The 23,555-nt window shown below is 41.9% G+C and overlaps 1 non-coding gene across 1 annotated transcript; it reads right to left on the bottom strand.

Moving 5' to 3' along the window:
- Positions 1–9,708: 9,708 nt before the first annotated feature.
- LOC132643015 (small nucleolar RNA R71) lies at positions 9,709–9,814 on the bottom strand. The gene has a single exon (XR_009583475.1). It is a non-coding gene; the product is annotated as a small nucleolar RNA R71 (small nucleolar RNA).
- Between the last annotated feature and the right edge of the window lie 13,741 nt (positions 9,815–23,555).

Below are 23,555 nucleotides of genomic sequence, written 5' to 3'. Positions count from 1 at the left end.
ACATCGATAGATTAGCATTTTTGTTCGATTTAGGGTTCTTATAAATAGAACCTCATTTCATCACAAACACAGACGGACAGATACAAATAGACCCATATTTTGAGCACTTAAATCTTAAATTTAGGTTTTCAGTTCAAAAACTTAACTTAGCTTTCCAAGTTGAGTCTTTAGTTTCAAAAGTTTAACTTCTTATTTTCATTTTATGGTGGCTGAGTTCTTGGATTGGAAGCACTAAGGCTCCAAATTCGATCCCGACCCGGCTGCGCTACAAAAAGGTAATTACTAATCATTTTATTGCTTTATTTATGTCTTTGCTGAGTTTAGGTGTTTATGTCTTAGCTTAGCTCTGTTTTGTTAGTTTTGTGTATTAGTATAGTTATTTGTTGCTTAATTAAGTATTATGTGCTTAGTTTAAAGTGGTTTGATAATGTATGCTTAAATTTTCCCCTGTTCAAGTAATTACTAAATAGTTTTTCCATCTAATTTGATATTATGTTATCAGCTTTGTGTTGACTTGTACTGTTGTTTCTCTTCGATGGTGTAACGACCTGTTTGGTCGTTGTAGTCTTTCCGGCACTTTCGCCCCTTTCTGATCTTGGTTAGCTCACTTTTGCACGAGGGGACTGTTGACACGCTTTTTGAGGTGCCTACATTTGATTCGAGCGACTTTTTGTGAAATTTAGGCTTAAAGCAAAAAAGAGTTGACTCAAATTTGACTTTTGGGTAAAAGGACCTTTTTCAGAAATTCGTTGATTCCGAGAGGTCCGGATGGTCTTTTAGAATTTGTGTGTATATCTAGTTCGGTTCCCAATGCACTTGGATGCATTTTGGGATTTGGGTTGGGAATTGAAATTGAGGTATCGGGGTTGACTCGGTCAACGAGACCTCCGTTGAAAATTTTAAGGCCACGAGTGCGTTCATAGCGTGTTTTTATATGTGTCTGTGTATGTGGTTTGCGAGCAGATGGCCTCGGGAATTAGACGGAAATTCGGGTTGATTTGTGAAAATGAGAATAGTTTATGGTGTTTGTTTCCCGCTTTGGCGGCACCAGCATCGCGACAGCGGTATCGCTAGAGCGGTGACCCTGCCGCTGTAGCGATCTGTGCCATTTGGGCATGACCGCTGAGGCGGCACCGCTGGAGCGTTAATATTCTGGCGAAAGTGGGTGGCGGGCAGTTAGTTTATTAAATGAAGTGTTAAATGGCTTAAGTTTCTAATTTATTTACATTCCAAAAATTGAGCTCTTGGGAACAACTCTAGAGGATTCTTGGTGAAGATTCTTCGTGGTAAGTCCTTCTAATCCCTTTACTATTTCATAATCCCTAATCATCTTAGAATCTCCTTTTCCTTATTAGTTTATTAGTAATGGAAGATTAAAGTGGATTTAACGGATATCTCTTCTAGGCTTCTAAATCAAGAATTGTTGGCTAGGTTTATGCTAAATTATGATGTATCTAAGGTTGTTAATCAAATACCTTCAATTATTAGTGTTGAATTCTTGAATTTAAGAGTTAGGGTTTATACCCAACAATTGAGGGTTTTGCTTGGATTTCAAAATTGGATGAATCCTTGAGTTAATTTAGCAATTGGTTGATGGGTTTTGATCACCTAGTGTTTAATTGGATAATTTTCCCCCGAATTTCCCTTTTTGACCTTGTGGGCCCCATTTCCCTAAATTCTAGGGTTGGTTTTGACCTAATTTGAATGATAGCAATATATGTATCGATCTTCATGATTTCTAATCTAGATTTCAAATATGCCTAGACTTTCTTGATCTTGAGGCTCAGCGAAAAGGGAAGGCTAGGGATTGACTGTTGGTGTTATTGTTGTTTGGCCTTCCAGGTACGTTATGACTTACCCTTGGTGAGACTTTCTGTAGCGAAGCATATATTTAGATGATATTGTCGAAGAAAGCATGTAAATATTCAGGTATGAAGTTGGGTTGGATATTGTCTTAGGTTGGGTCTTGTTATGTGATTAGGGCTAGCCACCCGTTGTGTTGTGACTTGATTGCTCTATGGTTATTTAGCTTGATACCGCATGGTAATAGTAGATATTGGAGACTATTGATATTTCTTGTTCATGATATTGTGGTACCTCACTTGTTGATGTTGATAGGGATAGTACTCTCTATGACTTGTGTAGTGTTTTATGATATGGTTGGCGTACCCATACTTGGTACTTGTGATATTAATCTGATTATTGATGTTGACTCATACATTGCACGCATTCTCATCCTTCATGATATACGTTGGTACATTAATGATACTTGAGGAAACATTGTGATGAGCTGGGCTCAGTTTGCATAAGAGCGACGTGAGAGTCTGATATCCGATGGTTATCCCAAAATCATGGACTGAGTGACACGGTTTCCGAGGTTTGTGCCAGAACCATGAGGTACATGAACTTTCCGGGTCCCCCATGGGTTGTGCTATCGAGACATTGATACTTCCGTCCGGAGTACATGTGTACACAACATTACGTTGCATTTGCATTCTTACATCATTGCATTGCATTATGGCTTATATTGTGATGATCTGGTGATTTACTTATGTTGATGGTTTTGGATCGAACCTATTGAGACTGGGCACACTTGGGTTTAGATGCTTCCACCTATGTGATAACGAGTACTTGCTTCTGACTTGTGTTTGACTTATACTTGTTAATTTATCTGCCTATCTTTCTTTATTGTCTGAATTATGTTAGCTATACTTAGTCGGCTTATGATACCTACCAGTACTGTGGTTTTGTACAGACCTGCACTTGCTATATTCTTTTATGAATGCAGAGTTCCAGGTTGGATCTGCTTCTATCTCTCGTGACTGATAGTCGCTATCAGTACAACTTAGAGTTTACAGGGTGAGCACGAGACTTTCGCTGCCTTGAAGACTTCTCTTAACTATGTCTTATTTTCCATTCTGAGACATTCAAACTTGATGTATTATTATAATTTCAGACTTGTATATTTCTTGCTAGATGCTCTTGTATGGATTAGACCAGACTCTGGGGTGTATTTTCTAATTTCCACACTTGAATTATACTATTATCGTCAAACTTATGTGATTTATTCAGTTCCGCTTAAGTTTTTACTACCGTTGGGTTGAGGATTCGCTTATCGATGTGGGAAGGTAAGTGTCCGCACGACTTAGCTAAATTAGGTTGTGACAAGTTAGTATCAGAGCCCTATGTTACCCGGTCTATAATACAAGAGTGTATCTAGTAGAGTCTCGTGAATCGGTACGATGTGCTCCGTACTTATCTGCGATAGGCTATAGGACAATTAGGAAATCTCACTTTCTTTCATTATTTCATGCTACTTTATTCTAATTGGTATCTAGAACAATCAAATTGGTATCTAACTCTTATCTCTTCTCTCAGAGATTCTGAGGACTCATGCTACTATAGCCCGAGGTCAGGTGCTAGAGCCCGCAGCTGCGGCTGGCACCAGAGGGCAAGCGACATCCCGAGGATGCGACAGAGCTAAAGGCCGCGGGGCTACCCCAGCCAGGGGCAAGGATCCTGTGGTAGGACAGTAGCGCGATAGGCCTCCATCTCTAGAGTCTGAGGATTAGCAGGATCGAGACTAGGCCGTCGAGGATGGTGTGGCCCAGCGCGGACACAGCCCGAGATTACTTTTAACCAGACTATGCAGAATACTATAGCCAAGGTCTTACTCCATCTAGATGCCCAACAGGCTGCTACTGGTGTTACTACTCCTGGAGGAGGTTCACAGATCAGAGTTGGGGCGCATACCCCTAAGCAGAGATCTCCTCGGGTAGCACACCCGCTGCAGCTATGGCTCCCTGTACTGATGCAGTGCCAGCCCCGGGTGATGATCTTAGGCTCATGAAGGACGTTGTTATGACCGTGTATGGTCAGGATCTTGTTGGGAGGTTTAGGAAGTTAGAGCCACCAACGTTTTCGGGTACTTCTGCAGGGGACGCTTTTGAGTTTCATCTTAGATATTCATGAGTTATTGCATAGGATGGGAAACGTAGAGACCCATGGAGTTGACTATGTGCCCTACCAGTTTCGCGGTCACGCAAAGACATGGTGGAGGTATTTTGTTGCTTGCAGAGCTGAGGGTTCTCCTCCCCTGACTTGGACTCAGTTCTACCGGGCATTCTTTGAGAAGTATGTGCCCAGGTCTTTGAGAGAGGCGCGTAGGGAGGATTTTCTACATCTTCAGCAGAGGGGTATGTCTGTGGATGTTTATGTTACCCGCTATTTGTATCTGGCCCGTTATTCCACTCCTTTGATCCCTACTGAGCCTGACAGGATTAGGCGTTTTGTTGATAGGCTAGTCGGTTCACTTCAGATTCCTTGCCTTTAAATTAGAAGCTATAGGGGCTTCCTTCCATTCCATCGTTGAACATGCTTCTTTGGTAGAAGCCGCTAAGGCCCGTGCATTTGGAGGTGGTGGTGAGAAGAGGCAGCGTCAGATTGGGAGTTATGGTAGTTCTAGATCGAAGGGTACCGGTCAGCCTTCTAGGCCGTATCAACCATATTCCGGCCGCCCTGTGCATTCAGCTTTGCAGGATTCCTTCAGTGAGCCACCTAGGTAAAAAGCTCCTGAGAGTTCATTTTCTCAGCCGGTAGATAGGGTTGTTTTATCCGGGTCCTCAACTTCAGTTTATCAGCCTCCAACCTCTCTGACCTGTTTTTTGTGTGGAGAGATTGGGCATGTTTCTAGGAGACGTCCGTGACTCAGGTGGGATTATCAGCCAACGAGGAATCCAACATCATCTGGTGGTCGAGATGGTGCTTCTCAGAGGAGCGGTGCTCAGTCAGGCCGCGGTGGTTCTCAGGGTTCTAGAAGTGAATCCCAGGCAGTTAGAAGTGGGTCCCAGGGTGCGAGAGGGGGATCTTTAAACTGGACGTGGTGAGGCCTATTGTTACTCATTTTTGGTAGGCCCGAGGCAGAGGCCTCAGATGTTGTTATTTCAGGTATAATTTTTGTCCGTCATAGAGCAGCATCTGTGTTATTTGATTCGGATCCACTTATTCATATGTGTCTGCATATCATGCCGTTGATTGGAATTTGCCTTGTGATAGCATAGATATACATGTTCATGTGTCTACTCCGGTTGGAGATTCTATTGTCGTGGATTGAGTTTATCGGCCATGTTTGATTACTTTTATGGGGTATGACCTTGGGTAGATTTGATGATCCTTGATATGGTGGACTGATGTGCCGTAGATTTGTGGCACATTCGACGCCTTTTTACTATGAATTTTGGTTGTTTTCAAGTAAGTCTGATTCTTGCTAATATATTTTTGTTATGTTTTAGGAAAACAATGGCCTAAAAGTAAAAACAAAGAACAAAGGAAAAATTGGTCAGAAATGAAGAATCGACGGCCCGTCGATCAGCCGACGGACCACCCTTCGAAGCGTCGATATGCTCGATTTTCTAGTGATGACCTTAGTTGAAGACGACGAAGGACGGAGACATCGACGAAGCGTCGAACTGATCGATGCTTCGTTGTTTGTGTCGTCAATCAAGATCTGTCAACAAGAAGAGAGAAAGATGGAATACTCGACGAAGCGTCGAACTGGTCGACGGCACAGTCGAATGGATCACATTGCTGAAGATACAAAGGACGGAGGAATCGACGGATCGTCGAATGATCGACTGTCCGTCGATCTTACTATCAGGGGCAATTTTTTCAGTCGCTGCTGTGCGTTTTTGGAGCCTATTTAAAGAACATTTTAGGTTATTTTTAGAAGCCAGTTTTCAGTTTATGCACGGGAACAAAGTTCCATTGGTGGGTGAGCATTGATTACTCCACTTTTGGAGCTTAGTGAAGACAATAAGATTCCATTTTCCATCATCTTTATCACACTTTGTAAGCTTTATGTATCATTTATTGCTTACTACTTTTGAGACCATCATGTGTGAGTAGTTTCCTTAATCAAGTTGTGGACCCAAATGATGGGTGTTATGTAATGGGTGTCTAACATTGTATATATATATATAATGGGTTGTGATGTGTTTATTATTTCTCACATTCATTGTTAGTTAGTGGTTGCAAACACTTGCTTATGCACAAACCCTAGTTTATTTGGAAAGATGAACTAGGGTGTGAGTTGAAATAATATAACAAGGACTCGAGGTGCTAACCCTCGTTTAATGAACTCACTTAGGGATAAGATGAGTTCTACTTGGCATATTTAATCGATCTTACATAAAACTTTTCTACAAAACCCCGACCCATTAGAAATATACCATATTGATACCCATAACATAACATGTAATCACCGCGGGGACACAACTTTGGTTCTCCCAATCCAAGCAAATTTCAAATACTTCAAAATAGCGAATAAAAACCAAATCTCTTCTCTATACTATTCGGAATAAAATTAAAGTTTCTAGAGATTAGTTACATAAATAATTAGTACCTTTTTCTCTCCATATTCCCTGTGGGATTCGACCCCAACCTTGTATGGGTTACTATATTTTACAACGTCTGCTTTACGCCCTTAATAGGTGTAATTTGAGCGTATCGAATTTTGGCGCCGCTTCCAGGGAATACGGTTTTGAAATTACTGATTGTTGTGTACTCTTCTTTAAAACTTTTTCTATTCCATCACACCTTGTTTGCTGTTGTGGTGAACTAGGTGAACATGGCAGGAAGACAGAATCGAAATTGTTACACCTTGGAAAATTCCCCGTTAGCGTACAGTGAATAGGCTAGCGAAGAGTACGAGGTATACAAGGATTTGGATAAGTAAGAAATAGCATTTGATGATCTTAATCGAGATTCAAAGACATTTGACCAAAAGGAAGAAGTTTGGTAAAGAAAGTAAAGGATATGTTATGTGTCGGGTAGGAATTATGGACGACGAGTTAATGATGGAATAATAATGTCTTAGAGACGAGTAATAACATCCCTTATATTGGTATTGAGTTGTTAAACAAGTGTCAAGAAGGTTCCATAAGGATCGGAGATCAAACGAGTCGACGAGAATGAAAACGGAACAACTGGGCATTATACGACCCAACATACGGACCGTATAAATTATACTGGCCGTATGTTAGGCCGTATAATTATCCAAGAGGGACACCATTCTCTAGACCAAACATACGGACACAAATACGGTCCGTATAAAATGTACGGGACCGTATGTTGGTCCGTATAAGTTGGTCGGGACAGCTTTCATGATTTAATATAAGGGACCGTTTCTCATTTCATTTCATTTCATTTTCACTCCACAAGTCAAGAAACCTCTAGAAAACTCTCTAACATTCATCCACAATAAAATCAAAGGAAATCCATGATCAACTACTTCAATCCATGAAAACAAGTGTATGAAACCTAGTGAAAGTCATCCAAGCCAAGAAATCCCAAGAGAAGTGAAATAGGGTTTTGGTGCTAGAAGAGTATTTCCATTCAAGGCTTGTTCATCCATCATCTAAGGTAAGTTTCATGACCATACCATGTTGTTTAAGGTATTGGAATGTTAAGACACTTGAATTGTAGAAGCACATAGAACATGGGTCATAAATGAGTGAATAGTGTCATTGTTGAATAGTGGTTGGGATGAATCATGAATGTTGGTATGTTGTGATTGTGAATATTTTATAAGTGACATTTAGACCATGGAATAAGTATTATATATGAGAAAACGTGATACTGAGCTATAACCATAATTGTGGAGAAATTGAAGAGAAATGGTGAATTGTGGTAAATGTAGATAAATGATGATTGTTGTTTGCAATATTATGAATGTTGTTGTGAGCGTTTGGGAGTTGATATAGAATGTGGGGAAAGTAGTAGAAACAAAGGAAATGCTGCCCAATTTTCTCTAGAAATAGCGACACGTTCTTATAGTCGATTAACTAACGTTAATGCGAATTTTCTTGAAGGTAGAAACGTGGGCATCGAAGGAGAATGAGCGAGCAATAGATTAGTTAAACATAAAAGGTATGTGAGGATAGTCCTTTCTTTCTATGGCATGAATCCGATAGCATGATTTCTCTTTCCTCTTCATGAATCTTCTATATTCCGGAAAGTCAAGAGTCTATGATCATGAATAGCTATATGAGATAAGAGTTATGTTATGAGCCCAATAATGATGATGATAAGTTAAAGTATAGAGCTTCTAGAGTTCATGATATGATGTTCCTATAACGCTAATGATGTCGTATGTTGTATACACTCACCTCATACATTATTCCCTTCGAGGTGAGGCAGAATACCATTAAGTCAAATACGTCATGTATTGTATACACTCACCTTATGTATTGTCCCCTCAAGGTGAGGCAGAGTACCATAAAGTCGATGATGTTATGCATTGTACACACTCACCTTATATACTACTTCCTTCAAGGTGAAGCAAAATGTTTGCGAATGCTCCATAATGAAATCGGGGGATTACGACCTTATGTCACCGCGATAAAGTATAGTTGTCCTTGAGTCTTCATGCATGTATTATGATGAGCATTTTATGATGAGCATACTATGATGAGCATATTATGATGAGCATATGATGATGATATTACACCGTACCTATATGGTCGGGCAGATATACACACCACTATAGTGGGCAGCTTATACCCCGGACGCGGGAGGCCTGGACGCAGGCTACTTATTATTACACCGTACCTACATGGACGAGCAACTTATACTTATACATTTATGCATATATGATATGATGACGAGTATGAGTAAGATAGCATAATTTATTTCTTTTATGATTCACAGTCAGTTACAGATTGCTCCTCATTTGATGCATCTTCATTTCATTGATGTTTCATTATTGTTTATGCCTCTCATACTCAGTACAATGTTCGTACTGATGTCCGATTTCTTTGGACACTGTGTTCATGCCCACAGGTAGACAGGGAGGTGATCCTAATCCAGAATCATAGGGGCTAGCAGCTGATTTAAGAGCACTCCATTATCCGAAAGTGCTTATGATTATTCTTTTGTGTACATTCATGTATATATATTTTGGGCATGATGGGGTCTTGTCCCGTCCTTATGTGTAGCACTCCAGTAGAGGCTCGTAGATACGCAGTGTGGGTTATATGGTCTCACGAGGATGCTATTATGTATATATATATATATATATATATATATATATATATATATATATATATATATATATATATTATTTTGATGGCCGAGAGGCATATGTATATGAAAGTATTTATGTTTTCAAATGAAAGATGTTTTTATTATAATTTGAGTGTGAATTTGATAAAAGATCGTTAAATGAGTATGATGAGTAGCAGAACGAGCGGTGCTTGGTAGTTAGCCCCGGGTCCCCATCACGGCCGGGTCGTGACAGAAATCAAGGAAACCAAGGTGGACTCCAAGTAAACCCACCTGCACTAGAAGAGGATATATTTGCGGAATTCATCAATGAAGCTGATTATGCTTCTGTTGTGGTCCCTCCTAGGACTGGAAATGCTACTTTGAAAATTGATAGTTCTATCTATCAGCTGCTGAAACTTGAAGGTTATTTTCGAAATTCTTCGAAGGATTGTCCACTCCGACATTTGAAGAACTTCCTGCATGTGTGTGCTCAACAATCCCAAGGTGCTGTTTCTACTGATGCACTTCGGTTACGGGTCTTTAAATATTCCTTGGCTGGCCAAGCAAGGGAATGGTATGAAAAGCTCCCCAGCAATTCTATTCACACCTGGAGCGAGTTAGACAATACATTTTTGAAGAAGTGGTTCCCACCAAGCAAAAAGGCTGAACTTCGGGATAAGATCTTTGAGTTCAAACAACTTCTGGGGGAACAAATATATTCGGCATGGGAGCGTTTCAAGTACTATTGAGCTCAATCTCCAACTCACGAGTTTCCGGATGCTATTCTCACCGAGAAGTTCTACAAGGGGTTAGATACAATGAATCAAATTGCTGTCAATACTGCAGCTGGGGGATGCTTCATGGACAAATCATTTGTTAACATCACCAGGTTGCTCGATAAGCTCACCACCCACAATCAAGCTTGGCACTCAAATGATAGTGAAATCTTGTCATATGGTAGTCCTTCTGTTGCCGTGGTGGCCAAAGAAAATCATGAGCGAGATCATGTTTTTGCTCAATTGCAAACCACCGTGGATTTGATGTCAAAGAGGCATGTGGAAAAAGAAGCTAAAAGTGTGAATGTTGTCGAAGAGATGCCATCTCATGCTCCCGGAATGTACCAAGTCTCGGAGAAAACTTATCTAGAGGGGCAACCATAAAGTGAGGATGCTAATTATATCGATAACTCTCAAGGGGGTTATCAAAAGCAATGGAGACCCCAACAACAAGGCAACCAATATGGCCGACATGAATATGGTGGTTCGGACAGGAGGGATTACAACAACAACAATTATGGTAATCGGAATTCCAATGCCTATGTTCCATCAAAGGTCCGTTCTTCCAACTCTCAAAATAGGCGAGAGGGTCCTTCCAATGATCAAGGGACCTCTCTAATGGAATCTATGCTTGAAAAGATATTGGACAACCAAAATAAGAGTGACAAGAAGATGGAAAATTTGACCGAAGTGGTAGGCTCTCACACCGCTTCGATTCAAAAAACTTGAGTCACAAATGCAAGATCTTTCTCGTGAGCAACATCCACCACAAAGAGGGGGCCTTCCTAGCGACACAATTCCGAACCCAAGGGGTAGTGGAGGTGATCACATTGCCTCATGCAAAGCTATTTCTACCAGAAGTGGAAAGATCCTTAATGCGGTGAATCAGAGAGTGGTTGAACCTATCATTGTCGAGCCGATTGTTGATGAGGTTATTGAGGAAGAAATTGAAGAAGAACTGGAGGGACCAATTGAAGTGCCTATTATTGTTGAGAAAGAGAAGGAGGCACACCCTATTTTTCTCAAGGGTGATGAAGAGCCAAGTGTTGAAAAAGCTATCGGGGGTAACACCCAAAAGAGCAAGGTCACGGGGGCAATTATACCCTTGACTCAAACATATAAATCTCCTCTCCCATTCCTACAAATATTAATGAAAAGAACGGAGGATGCCAAGCGCCAACACTTCTACAACTAATTGAAAGGGTTGTCAATGAATATCCCATTTCTTGATGCATTCCAAGAAATGTCGGGATTTGCTAAATACTTGAAAGGCTTGTTGACGGAGAAGAGACCAATCAAGCATGATACGGTGGGAGTCACCCACCGTGTGAGCGCTATTATTTCATCGTCAAAGGTTGAGAAGAAGGGAGATCCTGGGGCTTTCACTATCCCTTGCACCATCGGTCATCATGATTTTGCTCATGCTTTATGTGACAATGGGGCTAGTATTAATTTGATGCCACTGGCCATCTATAAGCAATACGGTTTGGGAACACCTAAACCAACAAGCATGCGTCTCCAAATGGCCGATAGAACCATCAAAACACCGGTAGGGGTTGTTGATGACATTCTTGTTAGAGTGGGGGAATTCTTATTGCCGGCAGATTTTGTCATCCTTGATTGTGCGGTTGACAAAGAAGTCCCAATTATCTTGGGAAGGCCATTTCTTGCCACTGGGAGAGCTCTAATGGACTCGAAAAGGAATGAAATAAAATTCCGGGTCAATGATGAAGAGGTAACTTTTGAAGCTAGCAAGGGGTTAAAATTGCCTAGTGCCTATGAGAGCATTTCGGTCATTGATTCTTTCGATGTGGTAGACGAAGCGGTGGATCATAAGTTAGAGGTAGAGCACTTTGACGAAACACTTTTGACTATTTTAGTGAACTTCGAGACGGATGACATCAAAGGGTATAATGAAATGGTTAATTCTCTTATTGGCCGGGGTTCGTACTCTTATGAGCCGAAGAAATTATATCTTGATCTTGATAAAAGAACCACTCCTCCGGCTAAGCCTTCAATTATTGAGCCTCCAAAACTCAAGATCAAGCTACTTCCCACTCATTTGAAGTATGCTTTTCTTGGCCCAGATAATACTTTACCGGTTATTCTCTCATCTTAGTTAAATGAGGAACAAACTCAAAAGGTGCTTGAAGTGTTGCGGGCTTATCGAAGATCTATTAGGTGGACTATTGTGGATATTAGGGGGATTCCCTCCGGTATTTGTGAACATAGAATCGAACTTGAGGAGGACAGTTCATCTAGTGTAGAGCATCAAAGAAGGCTAAACCCTCCTATGAAAGAAGTGGTCAAGAAGGAGATAATCAAATGGTTGGATGCGGGTGTTGTATACCCAATTGCAAATAGTCCATGGGTTAGTCCGGTGCAATGTGTGCCAAAGAAGGGGGGCATCACTGTTGTCCCTAATTCCAAGAATGAGTTGATTCCTACAAGGACAGTTACCGGATGGAGAGCGTGTATGGACTATCGAAAGCTCAACACCACGACTTGTAAAGACCACTTCCCTATGTCGTTTATTGATCAAATGCTTGATCGGCTAGCCGGAAGAGCTTATTATTGCTTTTTGGATGGCTATTCGGGGTACAACCAAATTAACATTGCATTAGAGGACCAAGAGAAAACCACTTTCACTTGTCCTTATGGCACTTTTGCTTTCAGCCGCATGCCTTTTGGCTTATGCAATGCCCCAGCTACTTTCCAACGGTGTATGATGTCTATTTTCTCAGATATGGTGGAAGATTTCTTAGAAGTCTTCATGGATGACTTTTCGGTTATTGGTGACTCTTTTGACGAATGTCTTGCCAATATCGGTAAGGTATTGAAGCGGCGTGAAGAAACCAACCTTGTACTTAATTGGGAGAAATGTCATTTCATGGTGAAGGAAGGGATTGTCCTTGGCCATAGGATTTCCGAGAAGGGTATTGAGGTAGACCAAGCAAAAGTTGATGTTATAGCCAAGCTCCCTTCACCAATCTCTGTCAAAGGAGTTCGTAGCGTTTTGGGACATGCCGGCTTCTATCGGCGGTTCATCAAATATTTCTCCAAGATTGCCAACCCGATGTGTAAGCTTCTTGAAAAAGAAGCTAAGTTTGCGTTTGATGAGAAGTGCCTTAAGGCATTTAATGAGTTGAAGGAAATGCTCACCTCAACTCCAATTATTGTATCTCCGGATTGGTCATTGCCATTTGAGCTCATGTGTGACGCGAGTGGATTTGCTATTGGTGCAGTTCTTGGGAAAAGGCACAACAAAATCATGCACCCAATTTATTATGCTAGCAAGACCCTCAATGGAGCTCAAATGAATTATACAGTCACTGAGCAAGAGCTTCTAGCCATTGTCTACGCGTTTGAGAAGTTTCGGGCCTATCTACTTGGATCCAAAGTGGTTGTTCATACGGATCATGCGACCTTGAGATATTTGATGACAAAGAAAGATGCAAAGTCGCGGTTGATTCGTTAGGTATTGTTGTTGCAAGAGTTTGACTTTGAGGTAAAAAATCGAAAAGGTTGTGAAAACCAAGTTGCGGATCATCTATCTAGACTTGAGGAAGCTGGGAGACCGAGTGGAAATCTTGAGTTAATTGATGTTTTCCCCGATGAGAGACTCTTGGCTGTATCTTGTGAGGTTGCCCCTTGGTATGCAGATATCGCCAACTTCTTGGTAACGGGTCTTATCCCCGATGATATCAAGGCTTATCAAAAGAAGAATATTTTTAGAGATAGTCATCAATACTATTGGGATGAGCCCTATTTATTCCGCACTTGTGCTGACAACATCATTCGGCGATATGTGGCCGAACCTAAGGCCATGGAAATCTTGAAAGCTTGTCATGACTCTCCCATGGGGGGTCATCACAGTGGGAACCGCACAGCAGCTAAAGTGCTTGAATGTGGCTATTATTGGCCCACCCTTTACCATGATGCAAATTTGATGGTGAAATCTTGTGACCAATGTCAACGCCAAGGGTCAATTGGGAGGAAGCACGAAATGCCAATGAATTTTTTCATGGAGGTTGAGCTATTTGATGGGGGGGTCCATCGACTTTATGGGCCCATTTGTGAGTTCTCGTAGTATGCGATACATCCTTGTTGCGGTTGACTATGTGTCCAAGTGGGTCGAAGCTGTAGCATTGCCTAACAATGACAGCAAGAGTGTCACTAATTTTCTCAAAAGAAATATATTCACAAGGTTTTGCATTCCAAGGGCAATCATTAGTGATGGTGGCACCCACTTTTGTAAAAAGCAATTCGCTAATCTCATGGAGAAATATGGAGTGAAGCACAGGGTGGCAACTCCTTACCATCCCCAAACTAGTGGGCAAGTCGAAGTCTCCAATCGGGAGATAAAAAACATATTAGCCAAGACGGTTAATGCAAATAGAACTGATTGGTCATCTAAGCTTGATGATGCTCTTTGGGCTTATAGAACAGCATTCAAGACACCCATTGGTACTTCTCCTTATCGGTTGTTGTTCGGTAAAGCTTGCCATCTACCTGTTGAACTTGAACACAAAGCTTTATGGGCATTAAAAAAATTGAACATGAATTGGGACGAAGCAACCAAGCTGCGGTTGTTTCAAATGAATGAAATGGATGAGTTTCGGTATCATGCCTATGAGAGTGCAAGTTTGTATAAAGAAAAGATGAAGTACTATCATGATGTCAAACTTCTGAAGAGAGATTTTCAACCGCGTGATTTGGTGTTGCTATTTAATTCAAGGTTGAAGCTCTTTCCGGGCAAGTTGAAATCCAAGTGGTCCGACCCTTTTACTTTGGTGAGTGTGTCACCCAATGGGTCGATGGAGTTAAAGTCCTACGATGGGACTCGCACTTTCAGGGTGAATGGCCATCGGGTAAAGCACTACCAGTGGATGGTTGATGGGGACAAGATTGTTGATGCTCACCGGTTGAAGCATGGCACCGGACCTTAACACCAAAAGTGGTATTACGTCGTGCAACGATGTTAAATTGTGTGCTTCTTGGGAGACAACCCATGGTCATTTTCGCAATACGTTTTTTCCATTTCATTGATTTTTGTTGTTGTGTTGTTTTGATGTTTGTTGATGTGTCGAGGAACCTAAGTGTTAAACCCAGAAATTGCCAAGAAAGCAGATACACAGTACATTTGACATAACGTCGATCTGATCGACCAGCCGTCGAATGCACCGTCAAAGTGGACCACCTGAAAGATTCGTCACTGGAAATAATGAAAGTTCGATGACAAGTTTAACGCTCCGTCGAACTGATCGACAGTCAGTTCGACGAGCATTCTTCTCTCTTTTTCATATAAAAAAAAGACGGGGGGGGGGGGGGGGGTGTTTTCACTTGACAGAGCGTCGAACCAATTGACGCTCTGTCCTTTTAACGCGTCGGTTCAGATCAGTAGTATTATAACCTGAATCATTTCTCTCTTTCCTCATTCTTTTCTTTTACGTTTCTCTCTCTCTCTCTCTCCACCTCTCCCTCTACCATAACCGTTACCCACGTCCCCCTCTCTTCACCACCCCAAAACCACCACTCTCCTCCTTCCCTATTACTCTGTCCCTCTATATGTGTGTCACCCTAGTAGTGATTCTTCGGGTGTTTTTCCTTCCTTAAGGGCTGAAATCATACTCTTTCCATTTTAAGGTATGTGAGTTCGTGGATTGTTTGCTCCCTTGTTTTTGCTAGTTGTTTGCTCGCATTCCATGGCTTGTTTTGATTATTTTTGCTTGCCTTCCAATTACTTCGTGTTTTTTCTATTATTACGCTTGGGATGCTCATTTTTTTGGTAGGGGTGGTTTGTTTTTGGATGTTGGATCATTGATCTTTAGCCGAGTCGGAGGGCATTACGACAAACACACTTCATTCATGATATTGTTGTTGTTTTTCCCGCCACCTGTTTGATGAAATGCCAAAGTGTGGCGTTGTGTGTAGCGATGGCTTGGATGGCATTACGACCACAGAGTTATTTTGCCCGCCAATTATTTTTCCTATTCTAACCCAAGCCAACGTGGGGTGAAGTCTAAGTAACCCCAAACTACGTGAAGATTTGCACCACGGCCAAAGGAATGTATTGAATCTGTTAGCATTAGCCTGCGAACGCATTCGATGCTCAGTTCGACGACCCGTCGATTCATTCGACGGACCGTCCTACTCAACGTCGAATGAGCCCTCTCAGAATTCTTAACCAAAACAACCTCGACGGTGGACTCGACAGCCCGTCGAATCAATCGACGGGGCGTCTTTCCCACCGTCTTTCAGTCGAAAATTCCAGTGGCTAACAAAAGATCGACGATGAGATCGATGGCTCGTCGATCGATTCGACGAACCCTTCGACGCTCCGTCGATCTGTTCGACGACTCTGGTAGTAAATCAACGGACCGCGGCAGCTTTAACATTATCGCATGTTTTGCACTTTTTTCTAGTTTTGTTATATTTCTATCGTTGTCTAACAACGAAGGGTGTTCTTTTCGCAGGTATGCCTCCAAAGAATCCATTCAAGCGGGGTGGTGGTCCCAGCGGTTACTCTGGAACCCTCCGACTCTGAACGTTAAGCGGTTGTCCCAACGACTAGATTGAGGGCACAGGCCACCACTCCCCGAGCAGCATCACCTACCCCACTCTCCTCCCAGTCTGCAGAGGGGGATTCATCCTCCACATCCACTGATGCTAGCGAGGCAGCAATCGAGCAACCAGCCGCTCCTGAGAGAAATTCAGATGAGGAACACGAGCGGCTGCGGCTGCAAAAGATGGAGGTAGCTGCAATCTGATTCCCCTATGAGGGGTGCCTAAAGTACTATATAAAAGGGGCCACTACAGTCAGCGGGGGTAATCCGAGGAGAAATATTCAAGAAGAAGAACAAATCAGTATGAGCGGCTGAGAGAGCTACCTTCGGATTACTGATCTCATCCAGCACTATCATCTTGAGGCATTCACACAGCCTCCAGGGGATTATTGCCCGACCATGGTTCGGGAATTCTATGCTACCTACAGATTGATGCTAGAGCAGCGGCACAAGAACAAGAGAGCTTTGAAAGCTTCCCTTCCATTAGACACAGTGTATGTTCGGGGTGTCCATGTTGACATCTCAGCCCGCACAATCAACAGGTTTTATTTTGATGATGACTTCGTGGCACCGACCACAGTGGACTATGATGATAAGTTTGAAAGAAGGACTGAGCAATCTGTAAGGGAATAGTTTGCGACGGTGATGGCTAGAGGGCCGGCGGACCAGTCCCCATGGGTGAAAAACTTGGCTGCCAAAGTACATAAGGCGGATATCAGCTTGGAAGCTAAATTTTGATGGAATTTTGTCATATATCGAGTTCTGCCCATGGAAGCAGATAACATTGTCACGCCGGACAGAGCAGTGGTTGTGGCTGCCATGCTATCCAGGTACCCAATGAACATGGGTAATTTGATCAGTAGAGTCATTCGGGCACGCGTACCACAGGAGGCGACAACCTTTATCTTCCCGTGCCTTATCACACAGTTGTGTAGGTTGGCCAAGGTGAGACACCTTGATACATTTACTGCCACTCTCCCCGCAACAAAGGTGTGTGACATCACACGGAGTAAGGATGAGACCATCCGTACATCTCTGGCCACCAGTACTTCATTGCTAGATCTCATGGACGAGTAGACTGGGCATGTTATGGATTCAGTACCACAGGGCACAGTTGATATGGGCACGGAAGGACTGTCCAAAACAGAGGCCTCCACACCATCTGTAGCTGATGCTACCCCTTCTTCAGAGGCACCACCTTGGCCTGCTGTCCCATCTTCATCTCCTATTCCTACGTCAGCCGCAACATCGGCTTCTGAGGATCTCTTTGTCCTCAACAGAGCCAACTTCAGAGAGTTTGCCATCAAGGCAGAGCGTGCTGATCAGCAGGTGACCCGTATATTACAGCAGTTGAGTAGGTTTGTCCGGAAAGAGATTGCACCAGAGTTGGAGCCTCTTCAGCAGGCTATGGAGAGGCATCACGCTAGGGTAAATGCGCGACTTGACAGTTTAGAGATGCGGATACTCACTATTGAGAAGAAGAGTGAGTGTGGTACTTCGGGAGATTTGAAGACCGAGCTTGACCAGCTCTGAGCTGATATTACGTCCCTTCAGACAAGAGAGAAGGTTATTGTGAATGACCCGACACCACCTGCACCAGTCTCCAGTATTTCAGATTTGATCAGAGTAGTTGACTTGGTGACTGAGGATGAGCCTAGGGAAAGTCACAAGAGAAAGAGGCCTGACACATTGGCTGATGATGAGGATGAGAGGGAGGATAATAAGGATGAAGACCCCGAGCTTCAGGAGGGTATTCGGCGGTCGCGCCTGGACACGAGTTTCACCGGCGCATCTTCCAGCACTAGTGCTATCCCAGCACCAGTCAGGCCGATTACCATAGCTCCTCAGGACCTGCAGTCGCAGGGCTAGTCAGCTCCACCTCTTGAGTTCACTGAGCCAGCAGTAGAGAGGTCTCCCATTCACACTGCTGCTGAGGAGACACCTCAGCAGCAATAGCAGGATTAGAGCATCTCAGGTCGGCCCCTCCACCATGGGGTGATGGTATGATTGTTGATGCATTGGGGACAATGCATCCTATTTTTACTGGGGGTGGGGTAACCTGATGTACCTTGTAGTGTATATATGTGTTAAATCTTGTTTAAAGTAATTGTGACTTTCATGATTGTTTCATTTTGAACTTATGGCATGAATTTTGAATGAAAAAGGATATTTGTGAACTTGAAAATAGATTGATTTGAAATTGACCCCTCCGAAAGTTTATTGCGTATCTTAAGTTGTAATGAATTGACATGTATGGGTCTTTCTGTGACATCATAGATATTAGAGTGTGTATGAATTGTTTGTTCCAATCTTTATGCCATTGTAAGTGTGAGAACTTCTTATGTTCATTGTTAGCATATGCGGATCTAGAACTTGCCTGGTAGGTTGTGCTATATTGCTTAGGATAGTTGGTTGTGAAGTGATCATAGGCTTTCCTTTTAAATAATCAGGTTAACCTTAAAAATCCCAAAACCCGTTCTATATGAATATCACTAGTTCCCATGTTAAGCCTTTGACTTTTTCTCTTGATTAGTCGTAACAAACCTTTTCCCCGCTTCATGAATTCATTCCATCTTTGCACCCGTTCCCTCCTTGACACTACTAGAGAAAAGAGGCAAATCGCCTAAGCTGGGGGTGGTATATGTGGGAAGTAAAGGCCAAGAGCCTAAAACTGGGGGTGTCTGAGTTGCATAGTCAAGAACTGGATATGATAGCGGATCAAATTTGAAAAAAAAAAAAAAAAATATATATATATATATATAGAGATTTATAATAATAATAATAATATTTTTCATAAAAAAATTGTAAATTCTAGTAAGAATAAAATCACATCTTAGTCATGAGTTGAAGAATGAATAGAATGGGCATGAGCAGAAAGGTCAAAATCTGTAGTGTCGAGGAGGATGAGTCACTAATTCCCAAATGAGTATCCTACCCGTCCCCGAGCCTACATTACAACCCAAGAACAAGTCCTATAGTGATCATAACTGAACCATCCGAAAGTGTTAGGCATTGAAATTAAAGGCAAGCATATGGTATCTGCATTTGTAAATCATGAACTTCTTTGTGAGCGTGAGTGCTTTCTATTCTCATCCATCCTTTTCCCGATTCTTATCGTAAAATTATGTGTGGGACATTCTCTAATCTAAGTGAGGGCATAATGGTGAATACTCGCACGCATAAATGCTTCTAATAATGTGATGTCATTGATTAAAGCGTCATGGTCAATTCTAATAAGTTATTATGAAAGAACCTTGTTAGGGAATGAGGAAAGAGGGAGTTGATTTGAAAAATGCACATGCCGGTAGTGATAAGCAAGCACCATTGTAGTCACTTTTACTTTATTTTTAGCATAGTTGTAGTTTTATTTTGTGGTTGTTTTGTCTGACTTGCTTGAGGACAAGCAAAGATCCTAAGTTAGGGGTGTTGATGTGTCGCAGATTTGTGGCACATTCGATGCCTTTTTACTATGAATTTTGGTTGTTTTCAAGTAAGTCTGGTTCTTGCTAATATGTTTTTGTTGTGTTTTAGGAAAACAATGGCCCAAAAGCAAAAACAAAGAACAAAGGAAAAATTGGCCAGAAATGAAGAATCGACATCCCGTCGATCAGCCGACGGACCATCATTCGAAGCGTTGATATGCTCGATTTTCCAGTGACGACCTTAGTTGAAGATGACGAAGGACGGAGACATCGACGAAGCGTCGAACTGATCGACGCTTCGTCGTTTGTGTCGTCAATCAAGATCTGTCAACAAGAAGAGAGAAAGACGGAATACTCGACGGAGCGTCGAACTGGTCGACGACACCGTTGAATGGATCACATTGCTGAAGATACAAAGGACGGAGGAATCGACGGATCGTCGAACGATCAACGGTCCGTCGATCTTTCTATCAAGGGCAATTTTGTCAGTCGCTGCTGTGCATTTTTTGGATCCTATTTAAAGAACATTTTAGGTTATTTTTAGCAGCCAGTTTTCAGTTTATGCACGTGAACAAAGTTCCATTGGTAGGTGAGCATTGATAACTCCACTTTTGGAGCTTAGTGAAGACAATAAGACTCCATTTTCCATCATCTTTATCACACTTTGTAAGCTTTATGTTTCATTTATTGCTTACTACTTTTGAGACCATCATGTGTGAGTAGTTTCCTTAATCAAAGTTGTGGACCCAAATGATGGGTGTTATGTAATGGGTGTCTAACATTGTATATATATATATATATATAGTGGGTTGTGATGTGTTTTATTATTTCTCACATTCATTGTTAGTTAGTGGTTGCAAACACTTGCTTGTGCACAAACCCTAGTTTATTTGGAAGGATGAACTAGGGTGTGAGTTGAAATAATATAACAAGGACTCGGGGCGCTAACCCTCGTTTAATGAACTCACTTAGGGATAAGATGAGTTCTACTTGGCATATTTAATCGATCTTACTTACAACTTTTTTACATTTGGGAAAATCATGAAAAGAAATACTTTCTAACTATTGAAAAATATTAGAAAGTGCATTAGAGATTAGTGCATACAAAAGCCCGACCCATTAGAAATATATCATATTGATACCCATAGCATAACATATAATCACCGCGGGGACACAACTTTGGTTCTCCTAATCCAAACAAATTCCAAATACTTCAAAATAGTGAATACAAACCAAATCTCTTCTCTATACTATTCGGAATAAATTTAAAGTTTCTAGAGATTAGTTACATAAATAATTAGTACCTTTTTCTTTCCATATTCCCTGTGGGATTTGACCCCAATCTTGTATGGGTTACTATATTTGACAACGTCAGCTTTACGTCATTAATAGGTATAATTTGAGCGTATCAACTTTTTTACCTTACCTGGCTTTCTCCTTACCATGCGATCTTGGACTGTCATGCCATGGCAATCACCTTAGCTATGCTGGGCATCCCTAGACTTAAGTGGAGGGGTACTCCTAGCCCCAATCCAAAGAAGATCATTTCGTTCCTTCAGGCGAAGAAATTAGTCAACAAGGGGCGTTTAGCTTATCTGGCTCATATACGTGACACAACAATTGCATCTCCACCCCTTGAGTCCATTCCTATTGTGAGCGAGTTCGCGGAGGCATTTCCGTCTGATCTGTCGGGTATGTCACCCGATCACGACATTGACTTCTATATTGATTTAGATCCGGGCACTCGCGCTATTTCTATTCTGCCATATCGGATGGCACCTGCCGAGTTGAGAGAGCTTAAGGAGCAGTTACAAGATTTATTGAGAAGAAAGATAGAACCATAAAGATGTACATTGACTATCGCCAGCTGAACAAGGTTACTATTCGAAACAAGTGTCCTATGCGTCGTATTGATGACTTATTTGACCAGCTTTAGGGTGCTTCAGTGTTTTCAAAGATTGACTTGCGTTCAGGTTACCACCAGTTGAGGATCAGGGCTAAGGATATTCCGAAGATAGCCTTCCGGACGAGATATGGACACTATGAGTTTCTAGTGATGTCTTTTGGGCTTGCCAATGCCCCGGCTATATTTACAACTTTGATAAATGGCATCTTTAGGCCATTCTTTGACTCCTTCGTGATTGCGTTTATTGATGATATCTTGGTGTATTCCAGGAGTAGAGAGGAGCATGAGAGCCATCTTCGTACTGTTCTTGGGTTGTTGAAGAAGCATAATTTATTTGCTAAGTTTTCGAAGTGTGAGTTTTGGTTGGAGTCTCTGGCATTCTTGGGCCATGTTATGTCTAAGGATGGGATTATGGTTGACCCACAGAAGCTTGAGATTGTAAGGGGTTAGGCGAGGCCTGCTACTGTTATCGAGGTTCCGAGTTTTGTGGGTTTGACCAGCTACTACCGCCGTTTCGTGAAGGGTTTTGCTGTTATTGCATCTTCTTTGAACAAATTGATTCAGAAAGATGTTCCCTTCCAGTGGTCCGATGATTGTGAGGAGAGATTTCAAAGGCTCAAGCTTCTTTTGACTTCAGCCCCGACCTTAGCATTACCCGTGGAGGGTAAGAATTTCGCAGTCTATTGTGATGCATCCCGTACGGGTTTGGGTGTTGTGTTGATGTAGGAAGGTAGAGTGATATCTTATGCTTCCCGTCAGTTGAAGATTCATGAGAAGAATTACCCGACCCATGATTTGGAGTTGTTGGCCGTAGTCTTTGCTTTGAAGATTTGGAGGCATTATTTGTACGGTGTCCATTGTGAGGTTTTCATCGATCACCGTAGCCTTCAGCACGTGTTTACCCATAGAGATCTTAATTCCAAGCTGCACCGATAGATGGAGCTCCTGAAGGACTATGACATCTCTATTCTTTATCATCCTGGGAAGGCCAATGTGGTGGCTGATGCCTTGAGTCGCAAGGCAGTGAGTATGAGGATTTTAGCTCGTTTGATTGTTTTCGAGCGTCCGTTAGCCATAGAGGTTCAGACTCTGGCCAACAGTTTTATTCACCTTGATATTTCAGCCCCAGGTAGGGTTTTGGCTTGTGTAGAGACGAAGTCATCTTTATTGGATAAAATTAGGACTCATTAGTTTGAGGATGCTCAGTTGAGCAAGATTCGAGATAGAGTTTTGAGGGGAGAGGCTGTCACGACCCGGATAGGGGCCATGACGGGCACTCGGGGCTAACCACCGAGCACCACTCATTCTATTACTCATCATACTCATTAAGCGTACTTTCGTTAATATAATACTCAAATCATAGGAAAAGCATTTTTCATTTGGAAACATAATTACTTTTATATACATAAGCCCTTCGGCTATCAAAATAATATATATATATATATATATATATATATATATATATATATATATATATATATATATATATATATATATATATATAACATCGTGAGACCATACTACCCACACATGCGTATCTATGAGCCTTTACTGGAGTACTAGATATATGGACGGGACAGGACCCCGTCATACCCAAAATACGTATATGTGCACAAAAGAATAAACCAAATAGCACCTCCGGAATAATGGAGTGCTCCTGTAAATCTGCTGATGGCTCCTATGGATCTGCACCATCTCCCTGTCTACCTGTGGGCATGAACACAGCGTCCAAAGAAAACGGACATCAGTACGAATATTGTACTGAGTATGTAAGACATAAACAATAATGATATATCAATGAAATACGGAGACATCGAGTGAAGAGCGATCTGTAACTGACTGT

The sequence above is a fragment of the Lycium barbarum genome, chromosome 5, assembly GCF_019175385.1.
Source record: "Lycium barbarum isolate Lr01 chromosome 5, ASM1917538v2, whole genome shotgun sequence".
Lineage (NCBI taxonomy): Eukaryota > Viridiplantae > Streptophyta > Magnoliopsida > Solanales > Solanaceae > Lycium > Lycium barbarum.
Note: the sequence above shows the minus strand (reverse complement) of the source record. Positions and strands in the feature narration are given on the sequence as shown.